Below are 26,488 nucleotides of genomic sequence, written 5' to 3'. Positions count from 1 at the left end.
CAGGAACTTATTTGTCACACATCCTAATTGGAGACAAGATATGGGCAAACAACACTGCAGACTGACCCCAAATACAAGTTTTTTGTTTTGTTTTTTTTTTGTCTTTTTGCCTTTTCCAGGGCCGCTTCCCATGGCATATGGAGGTTCCCAGGCTAGGGGTCGTATCGGGGCTGTAGTCTCCAGCCTACACCACAGCCACAACAACGCCAGATCCGAGCCGCGTCTGCAACCTACACCACAGCTCACGGCAACGCCGGATCATTAACCCACTGAGCAAGGCGTTAACCCACTGAGCAAGGCCAGGGATCGAACCTGCAACCTCATGGTTCCTAGTCGGATTCGGTAACCACTGTGCCACGACGGGAACTCCCCAAATACAAGATCTTTTCTCCTTCAAGGGAAATGTGGCAATGGAACTTTTGGACACTATCCTCAAACCTGCACCCTCCCAAACACACACATTTTTTTTCTGAATAAAAATCAAGAATTTCATTATTTTTAAAATCTATTTCTATAAATTTAAAAATAATGGCTATTGTAAAGCAAACTTTATAAAATATATGTAATGTCACCACTGCACAAGGAGACTCCTCAACCTTTCGCTGGAGAAGAAAATGAAGCCTTCATCCTGGGGTCAATCTTCAAGGCTAACGTTACCATGAATGCCCACTCTAAACCAAGGGTGAGAACAACCACCATTTGTTCCAAGAAGTGGAGACGTGGTAGAATTTTCTAAACCCTTTGAACTAGGATTCAATGGTACTGTCAAACTATTGTTTTCCTTTCTTTGACCACAAAATATAGAGGCCAGTCTTCCCTGGGGGTAAGTGGCATCCTATAATGAGCCAAGTGAAGCCACGAGCTTGTCATTCAAAGCACTGCCTGCTCTGTTCTAGAATCCTGGAATAATCCATGACGGCTGCAGCGGCCTCCGGACCATCTCCAAACAAATGGAAAGCTGATTTGCATAAGCCTCATTTCCATTTTATTCATCCCCTGCCCAAATCTAGATCAGAATGGTTAACATCATCCCCACTGTGGGAGGTCTCCTGAATTTAAAGGGCACTTGTGGTCAAGGATTAGAAGGCCTGGGTTCCAGAGTTTATATTTGAAATGAAAAGCAGAAACAGGAGAAAGCCTGTTGCAAGATACAGGGTGTGAAAAACAAAAGCAGCTGAAGCAGAAACGTGGAAGAAAGCAGAACCATTGCTATGGTCTTCCATTTCTACTGGTGAGCTGGCAAGTACCACTTAGGGACGCATAAGACGTACACCAGAAACTTTCCCTGCCTTTCCGCATGTAATTGTGTTTTACTCCAGAGGAAAAAGAAAATCAAAAGGCAGGAGGTTTGCTCAATGCTAAACATCCTCTAAGCAGCAGAAGCAAAATTCAAATGTAGTGTCTGACCACACAGCCCCATTTCTTCCCCCACCACCTCAGGTGACCTCCTTCTGTGGACCTACTGTTTTCAGACATTAGCCCCAAATACAACAGGAATGGATCCTAACAAGCATAAACAAAAACTTCAGTGATTCACTTGGTATTTGAATGTGTTCTTCTCCTGGATCATGAAACAGACAGAAACACACTGTTAACTTAAACAAAATTCTATTTAGGTACATGAGCCAGATTTTTCGGGCTGTGTAGATATTATTTTCCAAGAATAAATCAGTTCCATGTTATAATAAACATACACACACACATACAAAGATGAATGCACATATTTCTGCCGTAAACACAACCCATTAGAAGGAGAAAATGAAATTACTTTTGAAAACCCTGCACAAATCCTGCCACTCCAACACTATCTTCCTCGGCTCATTAATTCTGGCCTAAATTTGCTACTGTCAGGCAAAGCAGGCACACTGTCCAGCAGACACCCACCTGCTATTAGGCTGAATGTGCCTGGCATCTTGACATTCTATTGATTCCAATCCAAAGCTTATGTAAAAAAGGCAGCGCAGAGTCCAAAAAGGAATTTTAGCCACAAATACTTTGGGAGAAATCCAAACAACTAAAAACAGAAAGAAAGACAAGATGCAAATCTGAGTGATGAAACGGAGACAACCCAGACCAGACTGGTGGATGTTCAAGGACGAATCTACAGGGGACCCAGGCATCCTTTTCAATGCCTACTGGTTTTAGGAAATCCCAACGGGAGACATATACATTGAATAACCACCCTCCACTAATCCGGCATGTCGCTATTGATGCATATTTACACAACAAGATTCATTATTACTCCAGTGGTGTTACTTTCAAAGAGAACTCTGTCCATTTTTATCCTCTACAGCCCTATCTATACATATTCAACAGAAATGTACTGTGCCATAAATAGGATCCTGATAACGACAAAGGTTCGATGAACTGAAAACTACATAAAGGGCTTAAGAATACTACATCCTTCAGTCTTCCAAACAACCTCGTGAGCTAAGAGTTTCATTTCCATTTTACAGATAAGGAAAATTGAGGTTCTGAGAGGTAACTTTCTCCAAGGAGCTGGAAAATGAGATACGAGGGAAGAGCGAGCCTCAGGATTCATTTATACACTTTCTGATACCTCCCAGCTTTCCTCCCCTCCTGAAAAAACCTAAGCCTACATGGAATGGGTGTCCTTCCAATTTCCAAGTCCTGGCACGAGTGGCTTGGGTGGCAGCTGCTGGTTACAGTCAACTCTGCATAAACAGGCTGACTCTGGTGGTGTTCTTCAAACCCAGGAATAATTCTGTCTTTGCTTTCGCCAAGAGAAGATACGCCTTTCAAAATAAAAGTAAATATGTATTTTAGAAAGACAGAGAAGGAGAAACCTGGAATTGCAGGGAGCAACATGGATTTCAGCCGGCCCTCATTCCTCCCCTCCACCTCCCTGCTCCCATCAGCCACTGTATAGCATCCTCTGACTTCAAAGGCGGCTGGGGTGGGAGGGGGAAGCAAGAGGTTCACTCAGGCCAGCTGGAAGGGGGACCTTATTCCTCGGGAAGGTGGAGGAGTGGAGAGTCACTTCAGAGGTTGGTCAGCTCAAAAAAAAAAAAAAAAAAAAAAAAAGAAAAGAAAAAGAAAAAAAAAGAATTCAAAGTGTTTCCAAAAGTTGATTTCTATCAAGGCTGCCAGGGCAGATCAAAAGGGAAGAGATTCCAACTGGGAGGGATGTGTTTCTGCTATTCAGATTCCAGGTTTGCAAGAAGATCCCAGGTATCGGAGAGCGAGACTGGATTTAGGGGGCAAGGATGGCTGTCCAGATGTCACTGAGACTCAATTTATTCCCGCAATGGCAAGGCAGCCGTAGGTCACCCTCCAATAAAGCTGTCTGTGATTTTGAGCATGTCAATAACCTGAAGTGATACTTGCAAAAGAATGCTCCTGTATTGCTGTATTGAGCTATATAAACTAAAGAGGTGAAAGAGCCAAAAACTTTCTTAAAACAGTTTGCTACATTCCTCAACCCTCACGTTCCCCGACTTTGCTGCAGCATCTATTTTCTTTGTTCCTGACCGGGGCTGGAGGCTCTGCCTGGAAGTCAGGCCAATGCCTCCCTCCTTCCCTTCAGCTCTGCCTCTGATTTACAAGGTGACTTCTTAGAGACAGCCACTTAGCCATCCATTCTTGGTTTATCATCCATCGGTTATCCTTGTTACTGCTGCCATTATTATTCAAAATGATTATGGACTTATAAAGATGTTCTCATCTGATAATAATGTTTGCAATATGCTTTTACACTGCCTAGTTAACACGGCGTGCCTGTGGATTTTTTTTTTTTTTTTTCCTGGCATAAATCACAAAAGCTGCTGTAGTGGAATGTTTTAGGAGCTTTCTGGTTACACATAGAATGGAAGGGAAAAAGAAATAGATGCCCATGTATATATATTTTTTTTAATGAACAAATTGGTGTGCTTTTGTGTATAGATAAAATAGGCAACACCACAAGCGATATTCAAACTCTCTGGCCCTTTCCTCCTCAACTCACAGTGTGACAAACTCTCTCAGGGCAGTGGTTGCCATTTTTGCTGAGAAAAGGCACAAGTCTGTCCTTGACCATCTCAGCCAAGTCCTGTTGACAGCAGTCGATATAGAACATGCATACTGAAGGCAGGGCACGGTCCTCAGAGGCTAATAAACTGAAAAATGGTACCCTGGCTAGAAAGCAGAATCTCAACGGGGAGCGCGGCTGCAGAGAATTAATAAAAATCTGTACATCTCTTTTTAAAGACAGCAGCACTGGGCTTGTGACTAGAATTCTCCTCTCCATGCACTGACTCCCCTTAATGTCAACAGGAGTTCTGTAAGAGCATTGCAGGAGAAAATGGATTCATACGTCATTTAAAATGAATCATTTCACTTCCTCTCCTCCCTTTTTATACCTATTGACAAAATATAAAAATACATTTTAAAAGAATCGATTCAGCTTTGTAGTTTTCTACACCAACAGCAAAAGGAGACAGCAGATTCAAGAGCCTTTGAATAATTATTTAAATGGGGTCACCCACAACGGCATTCCACAGGCCTCAGATTTGCCAGACCCAAATGAAAAACAGGCAATGTGTTACAAATCGCTCCTTATTTATTTTGAGATTTGAGTTTCCATTTTATTTTTAACAAGAGCTTCGCAGTTCACTGACAAATGTCCTGAGCTATATTTAGAGGCATAACTGTATTTAAGATCAGGAGCTCACATGGACAGAGCTGGCTTTTCATTTTTTCTAGACAGACATATAAAACATGCGGGCATTGTGTGAATTTCGTGTCAAGGATTCGGACTGACCGTCAGCAGCTCTCTCTGAGCAGTGTGTCAGTGCTCCTGGAGGTATATCTGGAACATTCTGGAAGGCTGTCGATGATGCCCTTTCTCAGATGCAAAAGTATTTCTACCATCAAGCAAGCAATTAGTTTGAATATGGAGAGCTGCAAATCTGAAATGCATCTGGAAACAAAACCAATACATGACTTGTTAGCGTACTTGCAAAAGGTACAAGCTGTTTGTGCTGCCATTGCTTTAGGAATTTGGTTTTCAGAAGTTAGAAAACACAGTCTTTGGTCTTCCTGGAAAGAATGCTAGAGGCTATATGCTGATTATTTTTCAAAGAAAGAAAAGAAGGTGTTGAAAGCTTTTAATAACATGGAATATTCTGAGTTTGCAAGCACTGAACCCAAAACAATGATAATGTTTTAGCACTTTCTAAATGTAAGGCACTCTCTCTGCTGTTGGGAAACAGTAAATACTTTTAGACAAATTATAACATCCCTGCCTCTATGCCCAAATAGAGGAAAACAGCCAAATACTTTGAGGCATTCGAAGCCACGGTGAGGAAAATACATGCTTTTGTCCCCAAAGGAAAAGAAGAAAATACAGATAATTCACACAGCAGCAAATCTGAAAGCAATCCGGATGACTGAGGGTTTGGTCATGAGTTTCTGAGACTGCCTCTCACAGCCAGAGTTTCAAATACAGCCCAGATTGCAAGAAAAAAGATCAGTTTAGCTCAAGATTGGTCACTGGTGACCTCAGTGGTAGATTATTAATCAGAGGAAGCTCAGAGTATAAATACACAGGGTCGTGAATAATCACTTAAAGCCTCGGTGCAATAAGCGTTCTTGCCAAGTCTCGAATATGCCCTCGCAAATAGTTTTCCAGGCAAGAGAGAATTAAGGTTTGCTGAACTCCTTGAAAGCCATGTCCCTCCCAGACACTGTGCTAAGCCCTTAACATATATTACTGGCTTTAATCTTCTGGCTAGCCCCGCCAAGTAGTGGTATTATCACTGCTTTACAGATGAACAATTTGACGCTCCAAAGTACAGGCGCTTAGCAGCGGAACTATGACTAGAAGGTGGCTCACGTGGAACAAAGGAGGCCTCATTCTGTCTTCCCTCCTGCACCCGCTCGCTCTCTGCAGCTCTTAGAGAGGCTTGAAATTGCTGCTGCAAGTCGTTCATTCATTAGCCCGTCTGCCCTGTGGGAAGAAGTATAGTCTGGGGTATGGTTTTCCATACAGGCTGTAAACTCTGGTTCAAAGCCTCAGGAATCCAAAGTGTTCATCTCTCTTTGCTCCATTTAGCTACCCTTTGCAGGGGATTTGCCATGCTGGAGCCGGAGGTGTCTGTCCCATCCCAGGGCGGAGAACTTTCATTTCCCCACCTGTGGCCTAACTTACACATGCTTAACAAAAAAAAGGTGAATCAATCTGAAGACACATTCCTTTCTTAAGCTGCAGAACCCTTCTGTCCATTCTGAAATAATGTTTTGAGGGGGACACAGAGATATTGGCATATATTTGTTGAACTTGAAGAAGTACTTCAATAAGAATAAATGGTTGGAGCTCCCGTTGTGGCTCAGTGGGTGAAGGACCCGATGTTGTCTATATGAGGAGGCGGGTTTGATCCCTGGCCTCACTCAGTGGGTTAGGGAAGCAGTGTTGCTGCGAGCTGTGGGGCAGGTCACAGATGCGGCTCGGATCCGGTGTTGGTGGTGCTGTGGCTGTGGCGAAGCCTGCAGCTACAGCTCTGTCTTGACCCCTGGCCTGCTTTCTTCCATATGCCATGGGTTTGGCTATAAAAAGAAAAAGAATAAACTGTCATCAATCCCAGAAAGTGGGAAATGGGGTTCTAAATCACAGAATCCCTGGTTCTACCCACGCGCACTCTGCTCCAAGGTACCCAGAAATAGCAGATGTACCCACTCAATATGGACCTCAGGCTGTTTAGACCCAAGGACTGTGTAGGATCATTTGAGTCCAGGTTTCTAGAACTCATTGAGATGGTAAAAATGCCCCAGATCAAAGGTTGGGAATAAACAACCTTCAGATGATGAAAAGCTTGGGTCCAGTCAGCTGAACTGTTTCCTTGGCAATCACAACCACCTATTAGGGGCTCTGTGCTAGTAATGCCATATTCACAAGACAAGTGTGCCCATTAAGAGCACAGAAAAACCACATCTGATAACTTATTCAATAAAAGCCAAAGTGAAAATATGTGCTGACCTAATGGCCACAGGTCTTTTCTGCTGTGTCAGCCTATACTAAGTGTGGGTGGTACCTGGAGATCAATTGCAGTGAAAGTGAAACTTGTGGTGTTGGCCACGACCTGGTCTGCTCTTGAACAGGGTCAAGGGTTTCATTTCCTACCTTAGCTGGTATGTCTTGGGTAATTTCAGAGGCACAATTCAGAGGCAGTGGAAAATATTCCATTTGGAAGAATAACTATTTGGGAAGACAACAAAGTAGTCAATGGGGAGGTCTTAGATTCCTCGCAAGTCTCATCAAAATAAAGTTCTGCAATTTAGGAGAAGGTAGCTGTAGCCACAAGAGAAACGTTGGAACAAATTTCCTCATGAAGTGATGGTTTAATAGGAGCCGTGTGGCTAGATTCCTTGGCACTTAAAAATAAAAGGGCTTCAATTTATTTTAGGGATAAAAGTGAATGCAGCATTGGCAAAATGCAGCATAAAGGGACAAAAAAATGAATGAAAGATAAAAAAGGCATATTCAAATTTCTTTCTAACATAATGTCCTCGAAAGTTTCAAGACAAAGTTAACGAGCAGTATCAAAGCCTCCACGAACCTCTTGTTGTCTCAGGATCCTTTTTGACCCCTGGTATTAACACTCGTGACGGAACCAAGACTATTCTGGCTTTTTACAGCACAAAAGGCTGCCACGTAAAATAAAATCAGATATGAATAGTGCATGGGACCTATGCTGGCAAACAAATATTCACTATTTATCAGAAATTCAAATTTAACCTAACCTGGCATCCTGCATTTTTGTTTTATCTATTAATCCTATAATAGAACAATCAAGCAGGTATGAGCAAATTTCCAATGAACTACTGTTGCACTGGTCAAGGGTACAACCAGAGGTCCTTAATCTCTAGTGTCCTTCATGGTCTCCTGTGGAGCTCTTAGAAAATGCAGATTCCTGAGCCCCTCCCTGAGCGATCAGGTCTCCTGTGGGCCAGGTATCACTGTATTTACAAGTTTTCAGATGCATCTAGATGCATACACACTTGAGAACGTCTATTTTAACCTAGACTAATAAAAATATTGAGGAAGACACAGGAAGCCAGGCTTCTTTGATGGTTCAAATCACTCCATTAGGGCTTTAGAGGGGGCTCAGATGTCTTAAATCTTAAGATAGGGTTAACTTGAGAATGTCAAAAGGAGATAACATAAACCGAAATCCTGGTTAAGAAAATACCGTCACGGACCACTTCCTCATTACCCACATGAGGACACAGGGAAAATCATTCACTCTGAATAAGCAATCCAAAGGCGCAAGCAAGAATAGAATCTCTGACACCTGATGCCAGAATTCACCCCAGGCTGTCATGTCTAAACAATTCCTCCTTACATCCTGTTTCTTGAACAGCTGAAAGTGTTGGCACACCCAACAGAAGGAGCTGAGACATTCCTCTACCCTTAGCTAATGTGTAAACTCCTTTGCTACCATGTAACGGTCCAATCACAATCTACATCAAGAAATCTACATTTGAATCAAGAATTATCTCAACAAGTGTAAGCTGCTTCTTCACTGTATCAATAAATGCTAGCAAAGCCTTAAAAGCAAGTAAAGGAAAATCTAATCGTTCTTCACCAAAAAGAAAGCTCAATTACTGTTTGCTTCCAAGGATATGCTGTGTGTGTGTGTGTGTGTGTGTGTGTGTGTGTGTGTGTGTGTGTGTTGTCTGTGAAGCATAGGAATGATGGAGGAGGAAGTGTTTCCTTTACTTACCATCAGCAGAATTTCTTCTCGGCAATACACTAGCCAGTTACAATAACTCCCCACCCATCCTTCCATGTACAATTCATAATGACTGCCTTTGCAAGGAAGCTATGTTTGACAATCCTGGGTCACTAACTATGAGGTCCAAACAACCAAAAGGATGACTCAGCCAAAGAAAGGCTTTACCATAAAAACTGTGGCTAATCAGTGATTAGGAAGGTCAGGAACTGGAAAGCTAGCATGGAAGCATGGATCTGCATGCAGCAGAAATTCAGTAAGGTGGAAAGTAGGGATGAGAGCTCTCTCTTGAGACTTACTCAGACCTACATTCAAATCCAAGTTCCATCTTGACTGGCCCTGAGACCTAGAGCAGGTTATTCAAACTCTCTGAGCTCTTTAGGCATCTGGCAAATGTAACACAGCTAACTCAGAAAGGGCCTGTAAGGATTCAATAAATGAATGTGTGTGAAGCACATAGCATAGGGCACAGCATCTGCTCACTACATGGGAAAAAGGAGAAGCAAGAGTGTGCATTTCTGTGGGTGCAATGGGTCAGACCATCTGCATATATTTGCCAATACTCAGCCACAAACTCTGTGCCTAGCCACATGCAGGAGAAATGAACTAGAAAAGAGTATCAAAACCTACTTACGGTCTGCACATAACTGTGTTATAATCAATGAACCAATATATACTTAAAAAGAACCCCAGCAAGAACAAGGGACTCAATTAATTGATGCAGATAATACGAAACATTCTAAGACCTTCTGCCCTGATCGCCATGTCTTAGTTGGGGATAGAGCACACATCTGCTTGAGAAAGAAGCTAATGGAAATGATGGTGAATAAGGCTGAATAACAACAACAAAAGGACAACATAAAATACAAAGGCAGTTGATGAATAGCTGATGAACAGTCAGACATGTTCTGGAACTGATAACAATGAGGATGAGCTCAGAGGAAAAGGGAACTGCCTGGGTTAAAAGAGGCTGGGAATTCTTCATGGAAGATAAGCCAGTTGAGATTGGCCTTGAAAGTAGGATTTAGATAAGCAGAGAAGAGGAAATCCTAGGTTTAAGATACAAGGATAGCCACAGAAATGAGAAAACATAGGGCTAAGTGATGACTTTGGGATTATATAGCACAGGATCCATGTTGTTTGCAGTACTCAATGTCAGGCACAAAAATTGGACCATTGCTTTTTAGGCCTGTGATTCTCAACATTTTATTGGGTGCTTCAGGACTAAACCACTGTCCTATAATAAAATAATCATTCTCAAGACTCCACTCAAAAAAGATTTGGGATTGCATAGATTAGATAAAATTGATTGTAGATTATATAAAGTCCTAAGAAATTGGCACTAGCATGCCCTGCTCCGCACACACACAAACACACACACACACATATTTCCATTTTACTGACTGCAAAACAATGGCATCTCTGGACACGTGGTTTACCTGGCTGCCTTGGAAACAGAAGGCTCTAAGAACTTCGGCAAGCCAAATCAAGAGTCACTACGAAACAGAAACAGACGCATGGACACAGAGAACAGACTTGTGGTTGCCAAGGGGGAGAAGGGGAAGGAGTGGGATGGACTGGGAGTTTGGGGTTAATAAATGACACTATTACATTTAGAATGGATAATGAATGAGGTCCTACTGTATAGCACAGGGAACTATGTTCAATCTTTTGGGATGGAACACGATGGAAGACAGTATGAGAAAAAGAATGACTGGGTCACTGTGCTATACAGCAGAAATTGACACAATACTGTAAATCAACTGCACTCTAATAAAAATAAAATTTAAAAAAAGAGACACTTGATAAGAAAGAAGATGCCAACTGTGGTCTTTGAATATCAAATGCACTGAGTCAGAGGAGAGCCCCTCCATGGCTCTGCCCCAGTGGACTCACCCCAGTCAGCCTTGTCATAATTCTTCCCACTCCACGATGCTAAGAAAGTCAAGGAAATAGTCAATACCAGATGATTAATGACTACCTTTGATTCTCTTTTTTTAACCAATCTGTGATATAAGCTTTTCACATGTCAATGAAAGGGAAGAGCCCAGAGATTAGATAAACCATCCTTCCTCATGTCCCCATCAATCACCCCATCCATGGGGTTATACTTTTTAAACTGCCAAACATGTACCACTGAAGTAAAATCTCATACTAGGCACTATTTGGCCTCCTAATGTTTCTTTTTCTTTCTTCTTTTTAGGGCTGCACCCACAGCATATGGAAGTTCCCAGGTAGGGGTCAAACTGGAGCTGCGGCTGCTGGCCTACACCACAGCCAGAGCAATGCCAGATCCGAGCTGCATCTGCCACCTACACCACAGCTCATGGCAACCACAGATCCTTAACCCAGTGAGCAAGGCCAAGGATCAAACTCACATCCTCATGGATACAAGTCAGGTTTGTTACCATTGAGCCATAACAGAAGTTCCCTTTTTGTTAAAAATGTATATTTATAAGTGTGTTAAAGTTTATGAAACTAATATATATGAAGAGGGTGATAGTTTCCATTTTAAAAGAGATTTTAGAATAGAAATACATTATAGTCAACCCTAAGCTAACATCCTGCTGTCTTTTAAAATTACGTACTCTTCTAGAGAAAAACCTTAGCAGACAGCATCCTGTGATGAAATAAAAGCGTATCTACTTTAAATAATTTCAGCCTTGAACAAATTAGATGAAGAAAAGCCCTGGGTTCCAAATCCTTAGAATGTCACCAGAGCCCAAGATACACTGTAACTACCTCATACCACCCAATCACAGTACTACTGAGAGCCATAAACAGATACTTGCCTAAGAGATGGGTCTTGCACACATTTGAAGCAACAAATGCTTCAAAAATCTAACCTCTTCACTCATTGCAGAGTGCAATGAAAATAAGCATAATGGACTACGTGAAGATACCAGAGCTGTTTTCAAGGAAATAATGAAAAGTGAAGGGAAAACAGAAGCATAAAGAATTCCTTAAAACCTTGCCCTTCACTCTCTGCTCTTTCATTAAATGCACTACATCAAAGCACATCTCTGCAATGTTTTAGAAAACAATTAACCTCTAAATGTGAATTCATTGTGCTCTTTCACTACTGTGGTTAGGTTGAGGTAAGAAAGTAAAACTATGAATCCTAATGCCTACAATGGAAAGCGTTCAGTTATTACACATTCAATGTTCTATGTATCTACCACATGGTTTACAACAGCCGCACATGGATTCCAACCTGCAGTTGGAGTTTGAAACCTAGGAGAACTAAAGGCTTTCACCTTCAATATTCAATGCAAACTTGGCATTGGAACAAGAGAATACCTTTAAAGGTGCCAAGGTATAATTTAGGTCAAAATGACAACTCTACTGTCCTGGGTGATGGCTGTCAATATCGGAAGCTAAGAACAGGGCTGGTAGTGATACATGGTCTTATTTGGTGTGAAAGCTTGTCATTTCCTGTTCTTGATTTTTTTCTAAGGTTGAAAGATGATATGCCCATTTGGAGAAAGCCTGTTTAAAGAATACAGTAGCAGATGAAATGGACATACCAACATCCTATAAATGCCACTAAGACTCTCTGTCACATTTAATTAGCATGATCTCAAAATTGAACCAGCCCAAACTTTTAAAAGAAGACATCTTGGTAACGACAGCACTCGTGAGGATTTTTATTGCTAATGCGAAATCTTTCCAAAGGCATGGGGGGGGGGATGCTTTAATAACATTATTGCAAGATTGGTATTCTGGCGTTGCCTCATTGGTGTTCAGCAAGATAAATGTATTTTTTTAGTAGCTCTGATAAAATCCAAACAAACTGTGGCAACCAAAGGGCTCAGAGACAAAATACACTTCGTGAAATTCTTCAAACACCCTCCTTTCTGTGTCTGTCTACAGAATTTTATTAGAAGTCCATGGTACACGCGCAACGTCCTGATTCCTACTCAATCTTTGTTTCTACTGTTTTTCTTTCTGGCTTGCTTGCTTTCTGAATAATATATTTTTATTTTTAATTTTATTTTTAATATATTTTTTTTTATTTTTATTTTTTTGTCTTTTGTCTTTTGTTGTTGTTGTTGTTGCTATCTCTTGGGCCGCTTCCACGGCATATGGAGGTTCCCAGGCTAGGGGTTGAATCGGAGCTGTAGCCACCAGCCTACACCAGAGCCACAGCAACGCCGGATCCGAGCCACGTCTGCAACCTACACCACAGCTCACGGCAACGCCGGATCGTTAACCCACTGAGCAAGGGCAGGGACCGAACCCGCGACCTCATGGTTCCTAGTCAGATTCGTTAACCACTGCGCCACGACGGGAACTCCCCTATTTTTAATATATTTTTAAATTATAGTTGATTTACAATGTTGTGCCAATTTCTGCTGGAGATGCAAATTATTACATTTGGAATGGATAAGCAAGGAGGTCCTACTGGGTACAGCACAGGGATCTATATCCAATCTCTTGGGATAGAACATGATGGAAGACAGTCTGAGAAAAAGCATATACGTGTATACACATACGCGCACACACACACACACGCACACACTCATATAAGACTGGGTCACTATGCTGTAATGTTTCTTTCTAAGAACTAAGTTAAATGTGTTCAGGGTGGTTTTGGCTACAGGAAATTATCTCATCCTCCTGCTGCCCTTGCCCTGCTCTGGTCTGCCATCTAGCACAGAGGACACCACAGTGGGTTCCACATTCCTTATTGCCCCTGATGCCATTTCGTAGTCAGTCCAGGAAACCAGAAGACCTTGGTTGGGCCCCAGTCTCCTTCCAGCCTAGAAAAGGGAAACCTGCCTTGACAGGGGTCATCTTAACAGAGGGTCTGCTGCTAAGGATGGGGGGTAATGACAGAGTGCTTTGGGCAGACGTAGTTCCTCTTTTCTTTCCAGAGGAAATCCAAGAACACGGCTCAAAGGCAAAAGGATTATCCCCTCTAGTGGTTGAAGTGCCCTCCTTTTTCCCCACAGAGCCCTCAATGGTTTGCCACAATGTCCAAAAGGCCCGCCACGAGTACAGTCCTTCCTTTTCATGATGTCCATAAAGCCCACCATGGATACAGCCCTTCTTTTCAGCGATGGGTTATTTCTGCTGGGAAGTTATTGTCACAATGTTACTATTTATTGCGATAAGATTTAGTCATCAATTAGTATCACAGCTGGAATTTCTAAGATAAAAAGATGGACCCGAAAATCCTTAAAACAACAGGCTGAGAGGATGGGAGGGGATGGAAAGAACGAGAAACAGAGAGAGGCCATTAGTACATACCAGGCACTGTGCTAGACACTTCCATCACATGCCCACTAACCTCGGAAGTCATCAGAGGCTTCTCCACTCTACAGACCATGAAAATGGATGTCAAAAGGTCAACTAACTAAAAGGAGAAAGGTAAAGAGCCCAAAACTAGGAGGAGGGAGCAGCCAAGGAGCGTCTCCACAGTGAGTCACCCTCATTAATGGAGGGGGGAGGGAGGGCAGGATCAGGACCCTGGATCCCTCAGGAAGTTCATGGAAACAAAGAAAAGACAAAAGAAGTGGCAGGTAAGCTACTGTGGAGCTCAATCACTGTCTTTTATGCCATTTGATGCAGAACTGCTCCAGGCTTCCTGAATGTGAGCATTATTTGTAAGGAAAATCTCAGTCTATACTATACAGGAAGGAAAATTAAATTCAGTTGGACACAGACCTAGCAATGACCATGGTCTGGGTACCACTGCCTCCCTCACACCTTTTTAATTACAGCATTCAGCCACCTCACAGTAAGCCCTTCCATTGTCCGAGCAGGGCAGAGAAACTCCATTCAGTAAGAAACTGAGTGACCTGCTGCGGGCAGGCCTGGAACAAAAACCAGGTGCTCTGCCTCAAAGGCCCACAGTCCTCCCCCAGCGCCCTCCTTCCCCAGGTCAACGAGGTTCTACAAATAGAGGCAGCACCTACTGCTTTTTCATTTCCTTGTCCCCCTGTAAAGAAAGGAAAGGGGTACCTTCTCGAAGGACCCACCACGAGGAGGACAGAGATGGCTAATCTCTGAGTAAGGAGTAAGACCCCTTGCTCTACAGAGAAACGGCACAAGCCTTCTGCAATCCACCTGTGAAGAGGAGGGTAAGTTGGGCTGTTCACAGACCTTAACTGAACCTTCCCCTGATCTTTGCAGGAAAACAAAATGTATTCAGTCATTTGCCCTGTGCTAGGCTCCCTTCCCAGCGCTGTACAGATATTAAGTCATTCGATTCTCACCACAACCCTACAAGCAGATAACATCATTGTCTGCATTGCATAGAGAAAGATACTGAGGCAGAGTGATAACGGACCTTGCCCAGGCTCCTAGGCAAGTAAGTGACAAGCCTGAGTTATGAACTCAGACAGTGGGTCTGGCTCCAGAATCCACGCTCTTAATCCACATAACGTGGCAACAGGGCAAACACACATATGACATATGGACAGCGTGCGTCTTCTTGGAAAGTTCTGTTTTGGTCTAAGAGACGAAGTATGTGGAAGGAAGCTCTGGGCTTCCAAATACCTTTGGCGTTTCTACTACGTGCAGGCATCAAACCAACCATGGGAGTACCATGATGCTCAAGACACTGCCCAGGTATTCATGGCAGTTCTGAGGGGACCTGGCACATGCGGCAGTTGAACTGGGCTGGGTCCAACCACTTCCGAAAAGTTCAAATCCACTATCCGGCTCCCAATTTATGGCTGTGTTTGCACACACCTTCTCTTGCTCCCTTAAAAAAGACTGCCACGGAGTGCAGGCATCCACACATTTTTTCGTTTAAATAGGTTCCAATAGATGTGTCCTTCCTCCAACTTCCAACGACGATGGTTGAATCATGAGAAATGCTGGTGACCTGTGGACACTCTTTTCACTTTTTGGTCACAATACAAATATTAATACTGCTAAAGTGCTGCACTGTGCGACCCTTCATCTGGCAGAAATGGACTGTTTTTTCCTTATGACTAATTCACAAACGACCAAACTGAAAAATGTTTACACTTGGCTCATGCCTGGAAAGCTGATACATTGAAGGGATCTGTTCCTTTTCAGTCATGCCAAAGATTTGATAGGATGCCACGTTGCAACTATTTCTCAGCCACCAGATGACATTTTTTTCTCCTTACAACTAGGCTAGGAATATAAACTCTGAATAGCCTACCATGCATATGGAACAACACTAAAGACTGAATTTTCCCAAAATAACGAAGACATACCCATCTTAAACACACACACACATACACACACACATCATGGAAGCGGTGGGGGCAGTTCCTTTAGGCTGAGACTTGAGAATTTACCAAGCGTTATCCTAAAGGCTGAAAAATCAAAATGATTCTCTTGAACGTGGTGATAATAATAACAACAACAACAATAATAATAATTCATGCAGTGAATACTGTCCTCCTTGACCCATGATGGCTCCTCAGAGTACTTGGGCCACAATACTTTGATTTTTGTTCCCTGTGATAAATCTAGAGACTGTTGCTTGTTGACGCACGTGCACTCTTTAGCGCACTCAACCGGAGTGAACTGGGCAAGTGCCAACAGGAAAGTGGATTTCTGTCCGGGTACATCCTATTTTGTCCTCTAGTCTCTATCGTATGAATCATTGGGATAATTCATGAGAAAACTACTGCTAGTACAGGAGCATTTGCAAATTTCCCTAAACTTAACATTTTCCTATCCTGATTAATTTGTCAGCACAGCCTAGAAGATCTGGCAGAAAGCAGAGACCCATCGTTCTTATTCTAGTGATTAGGGGTGGGGGAGCATCTTCCAAAAACTGGTGCATTTTGCTTATTCATCCTCTACTGAAAGTAGTAAAGTCTTTGTCTGGAGGACTAACAAAGCAATGGTTTTTCTCCCTTAAGATATGGCAGGTTGGTAGGCATTGTGTAATAAATTCCATTAGAGGTTCTAAACCTTCCCAAGGCCCCATGGATTCAATAGGTACGAATACATCAGTGTCACATGTCAAGTACATTTTCCTTCATGATCTGCAATGGCTCTTTCAATCTAGGAGTCTTGTGATGCTATTTCCAAGTGTCTTTTGAGCATGACAACCTCAAACAGCAAGCCTTTTAAAAAAGCTAACAGCCTGTGTTTAAAACCAATAACCTGAGCACAAGGACTCTCAAGCATCTATATCTTAATCTATCTCTGTGGGGTTGGTTCCTGAAATTATCTGAAAATTTAAAAAATAAACAAATTCAGTCGCTGGCTAGGCATGTACTGCAGAGGTGGTAATATTCCTGTTCATCAGATTAAGAAACTATTGGCATTTTAGATGCTATATGACCCTCTGAAGCGCTCCATCAAGGTCGTTGTTTTACACCCAGCCCATTAAAACAACTGCAGAAGCCACTTGTCTCATAGCCACATTTTAACTGCAAATGAATGTGACAGAGTTCTTACGAGAAAAGTAATAGCACACAAGTGATATTATGACAAAAGCTATTTTTATAACTCCATCCATCCTGCGAATATTAATATCACTTCTCTTATGCAAAAACAATACATGACACTGTGGGCTGCATGACATTTGGTCCAGGAAGAATTTTGTTATCCTCACCTCAATAAAAACACAAACAAACAAAACAATTTTTGAAGTAGGGTATCCCATTTCCTTTTTCCTAAGATCCCTGAAAGACATGGAAATGACAGTAGGGGAAGTCTAGTTTAAAATAAGACTTTTGGATTTCTGTGGCTTCGTACCTTGAATGTTCTATATAAAATCTTGTAAATTCTGTTCCTAAGACTGGCATAGTTCATAACTCCACTACTCTTTACTTCCTGTCATAGAAATGGTAAGAGAGAAACAAGATAAAACAGGAGATCATAAGATACATATATTATCTCCACTATGAAACAACCAGTGCATATTCAACCATTTCCCTTTTTACATCATATAAATTTGGTAGATCTGAACAATTCCAGAATTTGAATTCTCTTTAATATTGAGAAAGCAATATTTTTAAATGCCAAAGACTTGCTTGAATTATAAAATTAAATTGTTTGTTTTCTGGTAAGACCAGGAATGCAATTGAGAACTAATTCATGGCTATTCAGGAAATAGGAGAACAATTTTATTTAAACAAAAGGAAATAAATTTCAATGCATATTATTGTACGAACTTAAGACAAGACAGGATAAGCCACGTGAAATATGTCGTAATGTATGAACCACTTCACACAATCAGAATAACAGTCACCACTAGGACTTATACATGAATAACTGTCTTCAACTTGCAAATCACTTTTAGATAGAATCTCAAGCCTGATCACTACAAAAACCCTTGAGATCAGCACTATTATAATGCTCATCATATAGATGAAGAAGCTGATTTTGCACAGCTGCCCAGTTTAAGAACTATTACATTAAATTGCGTATCATTTGTGTCCATCATGATAGCTACAGGAGTATTTTTCTGCAGTAGTGTTACTCATGTCTACAAAAAGACACGGAAAATGGTTCCTATGACAAAACTTTACTTCCATATACTTTCTTTTTGTGTTACCTATGAGTCTAATGGCACACTCAGAAAACCAGCCACTTTTGCCAAAGTTAACATGTCTTCAAACAGATCTTCCATAAACACATTTGGCCCAACAGACATGTAGCGATTTGGGCTCTTAATTATCTAAACATGGAGTGATGGCTTTTGTTTGTTTCATTTTTTATTATTTTGTATATCTCTAAGGTAATCGATTTGTACCAAAATAAGGAAAACCAGAGTTCCTGTTAACACTCCCAAATTGGTACTCACCAAAGGGTTAAAAAAAAAAACAAAAAACAAAAAACCACTAAAGCTTCTAAACCTATCCCTCCAAACTCAAGCAATACATAATCAACAGCCAAATCAATCCATGAGACATGAAAAAAAAAGTCATGTGGCCATAACAGTCTTCATGATCAGGTAAAGAAGAACAGGTTGCCAACTACCACTTTGGCTTTCTGCCATGTAAACATGAGCCCAATTCACTGAAGAGTGAACCCTCCTGCCTGCCCTATACTTCCCATGATAACATCATGCCCTTACATCCAGCTGTCCATTCAAACATAGGAAATCCTTTTTTTAAAGACCTTTTCATGCTGGGATTATTATCTGTGTCAACCCCATCTTCCTTTTAACCCTACTATCTTCCTGGAGATTTAGAGTCAACTACCACCTATGCAGTCATATACAAATATCAGACACACCCTCCATCCAGGACAAAATGTAAGCACTATTTCATACCTTTTGAGAGAAAAGCCCGACTCTGTTCTTGTTTTTCTTTCCCAAAATCACATAAGGTACTAGGGTTTGGAGGTAACCGAAGATCTGAAACATGTCAGTCACAAATGAAGTAGTGACGGGGGCATTCAATGCATCTGGCATTTGTGAAAAGCATAGACTTTGGAAGCACACAGAACTGGTCCCATTCCAATCAAATAGCCTCCTGGTTGTATGACCCTGGTGACAAAGGCAACTGCTATGATACCTGGGCACAACTGTAATAGTTCATATTTCACAAGGCTTCTGTAATCATTAGGCGTTCCCTGGTGGTTCAGTGAGTTAAGGGCACAGCATTGTCATTGCAATGGCTTGGGTTGCCACTATGGCACAGGTTCGATCCCTGGCCCAGGAACGTCTGGGGGTGCAGCAAAAAAAAAAAAAAAAAAAAAGGAACATGAACATATACATATACAATGATTAAATTGAACAACATTGTCTAAAAAACCATAATTCTTAAAAAAAAAAAAAAACAGCAAATGTTTCTCTTAAGGACTAGATGTTCTACCAGATGTTTCTGGCTAACTTTAAGTAAGAAAAAAACACATTTAAAAATGTTTTTTATTATTTATCCTCATACTTAACACAGTTGAGAGTCTTTAAAAAGCAAACCAAGGAGTCCAGATTCTAGTCCACACAGCTTTTCAGTCACCTCTGGGTCTCTGGGACTCAAGAGCTTTCTCTCTTCTTGCAGGGTTCTGTTACAGTCCATTGATTTTCTCTCACGGTATAAAATTTCCTTGGTTTAATTTCATTGGGCCATTTCCCCTGGGTCTCTCTGACCGATTATCTTCCTTGTTGTTTATACTGTTCAACCATCAATAGATTTCATTTTGAAGAACATGATGCAATCATGTGATGGCATTCTTTCCTGTTATTGAACTGTTTTTGCCTAAAGAATGCCCTAAAGAACAGGGAAATAATTGATGCCCCAAAGCATCACAACCTTTAAGACAATTATGAAATAAATTAGAAAGCTCGCATCTTGATTTTTAAGAAATGGGTGGAATAGGGATGAGCTTTGAGCGTTGGGAATTAGCCTCAAGTCGCTGACATCATACCCCCATCTACTTTCTCCCCCTCTTCCATGTTTCTATCACCTCATCTGATTCCCTGGACAGAGCCATGAGTTGGTATTGTTCACCTTACTTTACAGAGGAGGAGACTATGTTTCCAAAAACTCAAATAAACTGCCTTACAGCCAAAAAAAAAATGGTAGAGACTGTTCTCAGACGTGGTCTTGATGCCAACTGCCACACGTCCTGCATGAACATCCAGGAATCACACAACACAATGCACACTGTTTACATAACATTCCAATCACTCTGGGTTTGAATTTCGGAAATATCCATGTCTATATGAAATGCAATGTTCCTTGAGAAACCTAAGTCAGATGGACTCCAGAAGCTGCCCGGGGGAGGGATAATTCTCAGAAGGAAATGACGCCTTTCTATTCTTGAATATTCTTCCCGGCTGTTCAGTAGCTGTTCCAAGCATTCACTGCAGAAAGGATTTGCCTTTAGGTCAAGGCTCTACTTACTGTTTTAAAATATAAAAACTTTCAAAAAACAAATATTGAGTATTGGTGTCAGTCATATTCACTAGAGCGGGAATGAGTTCCAACTTATCTTGAAACCAGTTTTCTTGGAAAGAGCTTGAGGACAGAATAGAAATATGGCCACGGAAGTGTCCCACGGAAGTGAGGATAGGTGTCTCTGGGATTGGAGGAGCACTAAGGCTGAATGACAACAACATACAAAGACAGTAAGAACCACAACTGACACAATTTTGTAATTTTACTCAAGGCTGGGGCTGTCAAAAGAACTGATGATTTTCAGGATTACATTATTATACATTGTAAAATAAGAGAAATTTACCATTCTACCTGGAAAGGCTTCCGACGTGAGGCTACGTGATCTCCCTCCAACATTATCATCATATACTAGGTCGCCTTTCCCCAACTTTATTCGCTGTCAACAGTATCATCTGCTGTAATAACTGGAGAAAGAATTTCCATGCAGGCGAGACCCATGTATCAGGAAGCCTGTCTTCTACCTGCTGGGATTCTGGGAATGTTCTAGTATATTCCTAGCACTCATTCTGCACAATCTATAACCTAACAGATGGCTCCATGAAACAAGTGTCCCTGTAGTCAGTCTCATTGAAAATGAGGGCAAAGCAATGCAGAATGAAATTAAGTTGACAAGAATACTACGCATCCTTATTCCTTACAGTATGTTGACAATGGCTGACAAATTCCTCTCGGATATAATCTCACAGAACATGCACAGTAACGTTTTACAACAACAGAAACTGAGATGGGAAGATACCTTGATAAACAGCTACTTTCTCACCCCAGGCTGTGCGCTGCCTTCTCCAGACACTCACAGCTCCTATTACCATCAAAGAGCCAGGGGAGAATTACATACTGCTCAGGAGATCGCTTCTGAAACTGAGGAGATGTTAAAAAGCGGCACGGAAATCACGGGTGGTGAGGCACACACGTTAGACAGAATGTACTATCAGCTTCTGAGGCAAAGAAGTATCTATCGTGCAACAGAGAAGTCATGCGGAAAAAAAAAAAATGTACTTGTTCTCTGCATCAACAGCAAGCCATGAACAAGGTAAAATTACCAAATATTGGTGCAGTTTGGAGCTTGCATTTTCTGTGTGGGGAATTATGATAATGTGACAAGGTTATCATTATAATTAGGAGAGTAATTAAGTCAGCAGCATAATTGCTCTTCTGCATTTTTTTTTCATAGACAAAAAAGATCTAATTGTAGAAGAAAAGGAGAGAAAAGAACATTCTTCATTTACTTTTTAAAATGTCTCGCAAGCATCTCAGAGCCCAAGAGCAGGCTGACTAGTCACACTGCATCTAGCACCTTTCAATTTTCTTCTCTTGAACCACTTTTTTTTTTTTTTTAGCTGCTACAAATTACTTGTCACATAGCATAGAGTTGATGTGTGAAGACTGTCTTTATTAGGAGTCAGTTTTTGGTGTGTGTGATATCATCTCTAATTCTGATGGGTTAAGATGCTTTTCTCCTTCGTGCTTCCTGATCCTGGATATTGTTTCAAGGAACTGTCTGTTCACACTGTCTCACCTCTAAAAATGAGGGAAAACAAAGTCGTTACACTCAGGCGGGTACAGACCCACATTCGGTAGAGATGTAAAACCCAAAATAGAAATGGATAAACCTACCCATCCTCTGAGGAGTCAGAGCTGGGACAGACAAAACTGGCTGTCCAGCAGAAGCACTTTGGGGTACAGAAATGAGGAAGCAACACAAAGAGATCTGTTTAAATCCCTGTGGAGAGAAGGGGGCAGCTCTGGCCAAGCTGCAAGAAAGTCAACATTTCTGCTCAAAGCATTAAGGGCTTCCTGAGACAATTGGAAAGATTCACATCATTCAACATGAAGCGAGAGCGATGGAGACAGGAAAGCCACTATATGCTGCTGACGCTGGGGAGGGGAGCCTAGGATCTCAGATCTAGCCTGTCACCTGCCCTCTAACCTCACAGTGGCAATGGGCAGCATGGACCTGGGGATGCAGCGAGTCCCAAGACATCCCTGGAGGGAAAAGGAATCACATGATCCTATGCAAGTGACAGCACTTTGTGAGCCTCCCATTCCTTACCTGAAAACTAAAGATCCTATCCCTCTAACTCGCTGAGCTGCTAAGACGTTAAAAAGAAAAAAACAAAAGGTGTAAAATGATTTTATAAATAATGTATTTATTATTTGCACTTGAATGTACAAATATTTTGCACATATATGTATACATACACAAGTATTAAATATCACATATACTCTTTACTATCTGCAACTATGGTTTAGCTCCCTGGCTCCCCTTCCTCCGGGCAGTGCATTCCAAGGACAGCTGAACTATTTGGAAACAAAAGAATAAAACTCATATTCCATTTTGGTGTAAATTTTAGCCTCAAAGTAATTCCTTACTTCTCCTGGTAGACCTGAACTGCTTATCTGCTTGGCTGATTCCTGTGCCTTCATCGAAGATCAGCTCAAAGGTGACATCCTTGTGGAGCCTTCCCAGGTTCCCAGAGGTGAAATGAGCCCAATTTCTAATCTGCTTCAGACCCCCCCCACTATCACAGCTTGCCCTTTTGTCCATCTATCAACAGATCCTGAAAACTTGAGGCAGAGGCTGTGTCCCCTGCACCTCTGTACTGCTAGGCTGAGCTCCTATTCAAAAAGCATGTGTCAGCTGGGCTGGGAACCAAATCTTCAGCAGGAGAAACTATGACATTATATGTGGGTGTATATGTGTAGGCATAGGCATGTGTACCTGTCTGTGTGTACGCCTATGTGTGTACTTATCTGGCCACATAAATATGCTTTAATATATTTAACACAATATAGGTTTCTTCGATGAAGACACTAAACTCTTAGGAAGCCACTAGCCACCCACATTACCAGATCCATAAAATGTGATGGGAAGGACTAGTTCCCTTAGTTCAGATTACATTATTTCCCAAAGGCTGTTAACTGCTCTGGCAATAGCAGCATCACAGCAATCACTCTGAAGAAACACTCCAATATACAAGATACAAAAGTATTTGCAAAACAAAATGTTGATCTAGAGGGGAATCAGGTAGCAGGAACTCCCTGGTGAATAAACACCTCAACACTGATGCCTGCTGCTCATCTGAGCAATTGCATCTTCCCTCTCTTTTGCGATGTGATTTTAAACTGAAAGGAGGAGGTAGCAAGGAGCACTGTAATTAAAGCTTCAAACAGAAAATGATTGAAGAAACGCTGAAAAAGACTTCTCCTTTGAAAGTGCATTTCAATTCTCCCTGTGTCTCTAGGAGAGAAATGCTTCTGACAGTCTATATTTTACCACTGTTTCATTTAATAATGCATATCGACATTTATCCAGGAACATCGGCCATTGTTTTACTTCTCCTTTTAAATCAGCTGATCACCTGCCCCTTGCCATGACTCCAGTTCTCTCTTTCTACCTACTCAGTTTGTTTTGTTTGTTTTCATTTACTTATTTTTATTTTATTTATTTTATTTTATTTTATTTTAATTTTGCTTTGTAGGGCCGCACCTACGGCATATGGAGGTTCCCAGGCTAGGGGTCTACTGGGAGCTGTAGCCACCAGCCTACGCCAGAGCCACAGCAATGCTGGATCCAAGAGCATCTGTGATCTACACCACAGCTCATGGCAACGCTGGATCCTTAACTCACTGAGTGAGGCCCGGGATCAAACCGGCAACCTCATGGTTCCTAGCCAGTTCATTTCTGCTGCACCACAATGGGAACTCCTCATTTACTTATTTTTAAAATTCACTTTTGAAGTAAGGGTATGTAAGCTGCAGGGTGAAATACAAATTCCCTGAAAGACTTGAGTATAATCCTTGGGGCAAAGAGAGCTCCGAGCCTCTTGTTCTGCTTACAAAATGACGTCATAACCTAACTGAAAACACACACATACACACACAAAGGACATACACACTCCAAGAGCAAAACACACTACCAGACTACATGGAGTCTTTAGTCTTATGGTCTGTGCTTAGAACACAGGAAGAGAGAGTTCCTACAAAAGTCAGTGATATCCTTTATTCCCCAAAAAAAATTCCAGGTCAACTATTTCTACAACCGTCATTTTCCTTCTAATATGAACTAGTGATATGCACAAGTTATTCTGAGAAGTGTCTTTTATGTTCTGTTTTTACTTGTATACTTTCTGGGTCTGTGTAGGGACAGTAACCAGCCCATCTCCTGTTTGAATACCTAGGTACCTTACTAATAATACCTCATCTTCATAATGATATAAACTGAAGGACAAACTCATTTAAGCAAATTTATTCATCAGTTCATTTAATACTTGGTTAAGAGTTGTGGAGCTATTTTAAGATGGATATGATATGAACTCTGCATTCAAGGAATCATCAAGCTAGTAATTGAGTATTTGCAAAACAAAATGTTGATCTATTCTTTTTCAAAGCATTTTCTAAAATGCTTTGAAAAAGAACACTAAGTTAGGTTTTATGATTCCAAATGAATAAGAGGCTCAGTGGGGCTTTTCAGGGGGAGTATCACTTAGGAAACAAGAAGAGTTCACAAAGTCATTTACTCGGTCAGTTATAAATGATAGAGAACTTGTGCTAGTAAAACATCATTTATAACTAAGAGTAATGACTAACACTCAATGAGCACACACCACATGCCAGGCACTGTCCCAAGCACACTGTTCATATTAATTCGTTTAATCCTTCCAACAACTTTATTCAGTAGACATTATCTTCGTGCTCTCGGTGAGAAAACTAAGGGACAGAGAGACAAGTAATATATTTAGGGCCACCAAGTACAAGGAAGAGACGGGATGTCTGAACCCTAAGGAGTGCAGGCTCCAGGACTAGGTGAATCACTTTCTACAACTGCCTCTAAGCATCAGTGCACCCCTGCAGAGCAGAGCATATGCAACATACTGGGCTGAAAATGGATCCTCTCCAAGGAACATGTGTGGTCCCTAGACCAAGCTGCAGCTCTGAACCCGTCTTTAAAGCTACAATATTTTTAGCCATAGAATTTTATCACTAACATTTTAAAATTAATAGAGCACCACTTGAAGGCCAATTTAAAGGAAAAAAAGCAGGGTATTTGGGATATAGGTTAGAGCTCACCAAAAGGTAAGCAAAATACCTAAATTAAGCTCTTACCAATAAAATTACTAAGCCATGCCCACACCCATGTACACATAATTTCCGACAGCCCCGTGGGCATTCTCTTAGAATGCAAATACTGCAGGTGACATCCATACAGTTGTTTCTAGGATGCCAATTAAAAACAACAACAACAACAAAGTAAATGTCCAGGACAGAACTGCCTATTATTGCTTCAATTTAATTTTGAGAGAATCATCTGTATATTCCAGATGTTTTTACGCAAGTACAAAGCATCTATATTCACAAGACTGAACTGATGGACTTAAGAATAAATTTCTTAACTACATGCCTTCTATCTATAGTGTATTAACATTTCACTGCTAGAAAGTTTTTTTAAAAAAGCATACACCTTTCTATTTATTTCTTCCTCTAATTATTTAAAGTGTTATACTCATCACCTTGCTGATGTCTCATAGTTGGGTTTCTCCCCATTTTCTTCTCTCCTTAACAGTCATTCTAAGATTTTAGATAGGAAAGAAATAGTTAGGTTGCTGACCTGTAGCATCTCACAGTAATCTGAGCATATTCTGATGTACAGATTGGTTCATTTCTGAAGGTACAGCAAGCTTATTAGGGACACTACCCCTCTTTGGCCTCTGAGGTCAAGATCAGAATCTACTGTGAAATGTGGTAAGAAAAGTCTTCAATACCTGGTCACTCTTAGACTTTCCCTCTCTCTCTCTCTCCTTCAATAAAGACAGCTTTTACACAAAGAGTAAAATCAAATTTCTGAGTTGCATACCAAGTCTCTAAGGACCAAAATTACATTACGAGAATGATGCCTATCTCCATCAGAAAGGC

The 26,488-nt window shown here is 41.3% G+C and overlaps 1 protein-coding gene across 5 annotated transcripts in view; it reads right to left on the bottom strand.

Annotated features, from left to right (window-relative positions):
* The window catches only part of FLRT2 (fibronectin leucine rich transmembrane protein 2), a 100,653-nt gene that overhangs the window by 48,045 nt on the left and 26,120 nt on the right, over positions 1–26,488 (bottom strand). The window contains exon 1 of one of the 5 annotated variants that reach the window (XM_021099588.1): positions 5,834–6,406. The exons of 2 other annotated variants lie outside the window; for them this stretch is intronic. The gene's annotated coding sequence lies outside the window, so the exon portion shown is untranslated. 2 more of the 5 variants (XM_021099589.1, XM_021099590.1) reach the window with 2 other exon arrangements.

The sequence above is a fragment of the Sus scrofa genome, chromosome 7, assembly GCF_000003025.6.
Source record: "Sus scrofa isolate TJ Tabasco breed Duroc chromosome 7, Sscrofa11.1, whole genome shotgun sequence".
In the NCBI taxonomy this organism is placed as follows: domain Eukaryota; kingdom Metazoa; phylum Chordata; class Mammalia; order Artiodactyla; family Suidae; genus Sus; species Sus scrofa.
Note: the sequence above shows the minus strand (reverse complement) of the source record. Positions and strands in the feature narration are given on the sequence as shown.